The sequence below is a fragment of the Stylophora pistillata genome, chromosome 9, assembly GCF_964205215.1.
Source record: "Stylophora pistillata chromosome 9, jaStyPist1.2, whole genome shotgun sequence".
Taxonomy (NCBI): domain Eukaryota; kingdom Metazoa; phylum Cnidaria; class Anthozoa; order Scleractinia; family Pocilloporidae; genus Stylophora; species Stylophora pistillata.
In genome coordinates this window covers 6,602,701-6,608,658 of record NC_142527.1, presented here as the reverse complement: position 1 = coordinate 6,608,658, position 5,958 = coordinate 6,602,701, and the positions used below count along the sequence as shown (strand labels likewise).

Genomic DNA, 5,958 nt, shown 5'->3' with positions numbered 1-5,958 from the left:
GAGAAAAAAAAACTTAAAATACTTCTTTCTAGAAAACGTTTAGTTTATTTATAGTAAATGCAAAACGCTTTAGAACAAGTCTGGCACTATGGGCGAGGGAGCTCGCTTCATAGCGCATGACTCATAACGTTAACACGTCGATACACTTTGACCATGAGTTTCCTTTCTTTTTTTAATTCTAAAAAAGGCTTTTAGTTTAGTTTACTTTATTGAGGTTCGCCAACATATAACACAAAAATATGTGTAAAAAGGTACCTCAAAGGCAGGAGAAAAAAAACGGGGCACGCCCCAATTGACATTTGTTCCCCCCAACAAATTACAACAATAAAATCACATTATTCATAAACAATGTCGGAAATCGTGTGTTTACATAATCAAACCTTTTTAACGCGTTTAAAATTTCGTTGTTTAGTCCACCGGAAAGGGATAGGCATCGAATCTCTCATCATTAGTAACTATAACCAATCAAAGGAAACATTCACCGATTGTATATCCTTTGCAGTAAATGGTTTGAACCCAGGGGTAACATGTGAAGGTGTAGTCTGATCGTCCGGGTGAGCGTAGTCCTGAGAAGGACTGTTGTCGGTGGTAGTGACTGACGTTTCGACAACCTGTGCGGAAGTCATCATCAGAGTCAAGTGAATGATTGTTGTCAGTAGAATGTTCTTATTCCAGTTCGTGTGAAATGATCGGTTGGTTTTGCCGTGACGTTATTGGCTGTAAGACTCAAGTGACGTAAGTCGGTCGTGATTGGTCTGTTTCGATCTGTCGGTAAAGTTAGGTCGTTCTTTTTCGGTCGTTTGTGATGTTTATGTCGTGAATGAGTCGTTTGTATGGAGCGGGTAGTTGTTGACATCTGTTTAGGGGAGTCTGTTCTAAGTTAGTAAACCAGCTTTCCAGAGTCAGTCGTTGAAAATAGTCAGTGCTGTAGGTTAGGCATTGCGCCGACTCACTACCACCGACCCACTATCACCGACCCACTACCACTACCGAAACAAACGACACCGCTACCCCTACGACAACAGCAACCATACCGTACATAAAAGGCATGTCTGAAAACATCTCGCGCATCTTACTACCCTTCAATATACGCGTCGCCCACAAACCCATCACCATACTACATCAGTTACTAACCAACCTTAAAGACAAAGACGAACCGAGGAACAGACAGGGAACGATTTATAAGATCAATTGTTCCGACTGCCAAGCCTCCTACATCGGTGAGACTGGCAGAAACCTCACAACAAGACTGACTGAACACAGACGGGCGACGAGGAAAGGTGATGTCAGCAATCACATTGCTGAACACCATCGACTTACCAACCACAACATTGACTAGGACTCTACGCAATGCCTAACCTACAGCACTGACTATTTTCAACGACTGACTCTGGAAAGCTGGTTTACTAACTTAGAACAGACTCCAGAACAGATGTCAACAACTACCCGCTCCATACAAACGACTCATTCACGACATAAACATCACAAACGACCGAAAAACAACGACCTAACTTTACCGACAGATCGAAACAGACCAATCACGACCGACTTACGTCACTTGAGTCTTACAGCCAATAACATCACGGCAAAACCAACCGATCATTTCACACGAACTGGAATAAGAACATTCTACTGACAACAATCATTCACTTGACTCTGATGATGACTTCCGCACAGGTTGTCGAAACGTCAGTCACTACCACCGACAACAGTCCTTCTCAGGACTACACTCACCCGGACGATCAGACTACACGTTCACATGTATATCCTTTGTTCAAAATACACCACGTGTGTTGTAAAAAAAATAACTCGGCACATTGTGAGAGAAAAATATATCTTTTAAAAAATTATATCGTGAGTGACTGATTTTAGCGCGAGTTTATCGGGAAAACCGCTGTGTTGTCAGGCAATTATCTTATTCCCAACACAAAGTGGCACCTCCGATGGGGCAGGAACAAAAGAAAGGAAAAAAAAAAATCAGATCTGACGCCGGGATTTTACAATGGAGAAACTGCTGGCGGATCTGAACACACAATTACAATTGCTTAACTTCACCAAGGATAAGAGCGAAGGAATCATCGCAAAGGGAAGCGTGGAAGGTGTGGAACGTCAACTTCAGTCTTTGAAGACTATCGTGACGAGAGTGGAGGAATTTAAGCTTCAAATCGAGCAAACAAACATCGCAAACGGAGAGCAACTGGATGACGTGTCATAATGGAGCCTCACAGTTTAGGCCGCGCAAACGTCTGCTGATGAGAACGTCGCGTACTTACGAAAGTGGTTAACAGAATGGAAGTAAAAAGAAAGCCTTACAGAAAAGGAAGGAGAACAAGCCCTTTTAGAGAAATCGAGAAAAGATCAGCTTGAATTTGAACGTGCACAACTGGAGATGAGGCTAACCTATGAGAAGCAAATCGGGGAGACAAAAGGAAACCATGCGAAAACCACAGAACCGAAGTTGACTCAAGCAGCGAAAACCGCAAAACTTCCTAAGCTTGTCATCACAAAGTTTAGAGGCGAGCTAACAGATTTGCCACGGTTCTGGAGTCAGTTTGAAACCGAGATCGACAAGGCAGAAATAGCTGGCGTGACGAAATACTCCTACTTAAAAGAACTTGTAGACCCGAAGATCCGAACGGAAATCGACGGTTTGCCCTTTTTATCAGAGGGACACGAGCGCGCGAAGAACATCCTGTCAAGGAAGTATGGCCAAACAAGCGAGGTCGTTAACGCGTACGTGGAAAACATCATCTCTTTGCCTACAATTGGTTGAACCTAGCCGGCCAAAATCCACGATTTCCAAAAGAAACTTTTTTTCGATGTGCAATCGTTATAAACAATGGGGAAAATGCGAGATTTGAATGGATACGTGCGGATGACTATAGACAAGCTGCCAGGGATAAGAGGAGATCTTGTGCGAACGGACGATTCTTGGCGAGAGTGGAATTTCCCAAAGTTAGTGGGTGAACTCCGCAAATGGACAGAAAGAAACCCGATTCAGTCTAAGCAAAGTGACAAGCCCTGGCGTGACAAGAATTTTAAAGTCCAACAGCAGACTGATGGCAGAAACCGGGGATGCGTTTATTGTGAAAACCATGATCACAAATCGGTTGACTGCAAAACGGTTGCAACTGTCGACGATCGCAGGAAAGTACTCAGCAACAAACGCCTCTGTTTCAACTGCACCGGAAGCAAACACAGAGCTGACGATTTCAAGAGCCGTTCCTTGTGCCAGATTTGTCACAGAAGGCACCACACCTCCATCTGCAACAGCAGAATCAGTAACCAGTTAATGACAACTACTTCAATGGAAAGACCAACTGTGATCTATCCGGTCGTCGTAGTGGAAGTGCTGGGAGTCAAGTGTCGTGCGTTGATAGACACCGGTGCCGGAAGCTCGTGCGCTTCAGCAACGTTACTTCATCGCTTAAAGATCCGTCCTCATCAACGAGAAGTACGACAGATTGAAATAATGATGGGAGTGGTTACTAAGCCTGTGGAAATTTTCAAGGTCCAGATAAGTTCCCTGAATGGCGATTTCCTCCTCGAAACGGACGTAACCATGGTAAACAGGAAACAGCTTTTATCCATGGAAAACCCTCCCTACCAGCAGGTCCTGAAAAGGTACGATCATTTCAAGAGAGTGAAAATGGACGATATGGACACAAAGGATTTCCTTCCAGTGCACCTTATCTTGGGGGTATGCGACTATACTAAGATAAAGACTGAAACCGCACCTCTTATCGGAGCCGCAAACGAGCCTATCGCCGAGAAAACGAGATTTGGATGGACCATTATTTCGCCAGGCAAAGAAGTGGATCTGTCTCCAATGTTCCTGACACAAACATCGACGGCAGATTACGACAACTTGTGCAGAATGGACGTACTTGGACTCGCGGATTGTGCAACTGGTGACCAAGACGAGGTATATTCAGAGTTCAAAGAGCAACTTAGACGAGGCGAAGAGGGTTGGTACGAAACTAGCCTTCCAAGGAAGGGGAACCACCCACCTCTGCCAAGCAACGAAGCAGGAAGTCTTCGCAGGTTACCTGGCCTCGTAAAGAAGCTACGCAGTCAAGGAATGATAGAGCGTTACGATCGAGTGATCCAAGACCAAATCAAGGCTGGGATCGTCGAGAGAGTTAGTAGACCTTCAACTGGGCAACACGAGTTTTACATTCCTCACAAGGCAGTGGTACGCGACACAGCCGAAACCACCAAGCTTCGAGTAGTTTATGACGCTTCAGCACGGGCCCACTCTGGTGCACCCTCGCTAAATGAATGTCTGAATCCTGGTCCACCTCTTCAGAACAAGCTCTGGAGTGTCCTAGTTCGTTCTCGATTTCATCCAGTTACAGTCGCAGGAGACATCAAGCAAGCTTTCCTCCAAGTCTGTATTAAAGAGCAAGACCGCGATGCGCTAAGATTTCATTTGTTGAAGGAACCAAGCAATCAAATTGTGGAAACGATGAGGTCTACTAGAGCCCTTTTTGGCCTCACATCGTCGCCCTTCCTGCTTGGAGGCGTAATTCAACACCTGTTGGAGAGTTGCAGACAAAACTACCCGAACATTGTCGGCGAGATCGAAAGAAGTTTATACCTAGACGACCTTATCAGCGGCGGCCCTACAAGTGAAAAGGCAAAAGAAATCAAATCAACTTCTCAGATTGTATTCACCAAGGGCACCTGCGAGTTGCATAAATGGCATTCGAACGTGAAAGAGCTGGAATGAGCCGCTTCCGAACCAGTCTCGATCGAGGAAGAAACGTACGCATAAGAGCAGTTAAATGTCCCCAGAAGAAAAGGAACTACCCTGCTTGGTTTGCCATGGGACAAGGAAAACGATACTGGCGGCGTGAGTTTTCCACAAGAGAAAGCTGATCCCAGCAAGCGGGAAATTTTAAGCTAAGTGGCAAGGATCTATGACCCACTGGGATTGGCCTCTCCTATATCATTGGGCGGAAAACTTCTCTACCGTGACGTGTCACTCCAAGCTGAACTGGGATGAAAGGCTACCAAGCAAGTTGATGCAGAGTTGGATCCGATGGGAGGGGCGACTTCCCGAGCAGCTGACAGTCCCGAGGTCTTTAGCAGCCTATCAAGAGGATATTCAGTCAATCGAGTTGCACGCCTTTGGTGATGCCAGTGGTAAGGGTGTAGCTGCGGCTGTGTATGCTGTAGTTGTTCAAGAATCAGGCGCCAATCAGGGGCTCGTGGCAGCAAAAGCGAGACTTTCCAAAAAGGGACTGACGATCCCTCGGCTAGAGTTTGTGTCTGGACATATGGCAGTGGATCTCTTGGCAAACGTGGCCTCAGCTCTGGAGGGATTTCCCCTAATAGAAAAGTACTGTTGGCTCGATAGCACCTTCTCGCTGCACTGCATCAGATCTCCAGGCACATATAAGCAGTTTGTGAGTAGCAGGGTTGAGAAAATACAAGCGCATTCGGAAATGACCTGGCGACACGTAGGGACTTCGGAGAACCCTGCTTACCTTGGAAGCCGTGGTGGAGATGTGACAAATAATCCCTCTTGGTGCAATGGACCGAAGTGGTTGTAAAACAAAGTGTGCTGGCCTCCAGATATTGTGACCAAGGCATCAGATGAATCAATGGTTGAGGTGAAAGCGACGCGAGATGTTTTTGCGGTGGCGATAGCAACTACAGACGAGCTAGGCACCCTCCTTGAGAAATCTACCTACTGGAGGACGATGAGAATCTGTGCGTGGATAATGCGGTTCGTCCACAACGTTCGTTGAAGGAAGACAGGAAGATTCAAGGCACTGGCACTGAAGAAACTAACAAAGTGATAATCTTTTGGGTGAAAAGAGTCCAGTCCTAAGCCGCAGCTGATAAATAATACCAAGAAGATCAGTTGCAACTGAATCTACAACCAACCCAAGACGGCGTTTTGGAATGTCGAGGTAGAATCCAAGGGCATTTCCCGATATATTTGCCCGA

At 45.9% G+C, this 5,958-nt stretch overlaps 1 non-coding gene across 1 annotated transcript in view; it reads left to right on the top strand.

Annotated features, from left to right (window-relative positions):
• The first annotated feature begins 2,877 nt into the window (after nt 1-2,877).
• Nucleotides 2,878-5,958, top strand: part of LOC111342037 (uncharacterized) — a 4,363-nt gene continuing 1,282 nt past the window's right edge. The window contains exons 1-2 of the transcript XR_015992053.1: nt 2,878-5,533; nt 5,860-5,958. The exon at nt 5,860-5,958 is cut by the window's right edge and continues 1,282 nt beyond it. This is a non-coding gene — a transcript (uncharacterized LOC111342037). The remainder of the gene's footprint in view (nt 5,534-5,859) is intronic.